The sequence below is a fragment of the Myotis lucifugus genome, unplaced genomic scaffold (genome assembly GCF_000147115.1).
Source record: "Myotis lucifugus unplaced genomic scaffold, Myoluc2.0 scaffold_213, whole genome shotgun sequence".
Classification (NCBI taxonomy): domain Eukaryota; kingdom Metazoa; phylum Chordata; class Mammalia; order Chiroptera; family Vespertilionidae; genus Myotis; species Myotis lucifugus.
The window spans coordinates 1,724,219-1,724,632 of NW_005871261.1; positions in this window are offsets into that span (position 1 = coordinate 1,724,219).

The following is a 414-nucleotide window of genomic DNA, read 5'->3' on the forward strand; positions in this document are numbered from 1 at the left end:
TCAAGCCATTCCAAAAGGAAAGTTATGACCAGAATTTCTGGAGCTGTAGTGTGGGCCATGGATATTTTTAATTTTCCTCCATGTCATTTTGTAGCCTGGATTGACATCTGCTTAAGAGTTCCTTGCTCACCTGGAGTTCATTTATAAAATGAGAGACTTTCTGTCACTGATTTTTATGGTAATAGCATAATCCTCTTTAAGTTCCAAAAGAAGGATTTTGAGGAGCTGCAGTGGCTGAAGCAAGAACATGTCTGTGGGGCTTCTGAGCTGCTGTAGTGCTGCTGTGGACTCCTTCCCCAAGACAACAGCTTTGGTGGCCAGATATTTGCATAATTCACTTCCTTTGGTCTTCTTTGCATTCATTCTATCATTTCAACAAACATCTATGGAACATTTTCCTCTGAGCCAGATTAA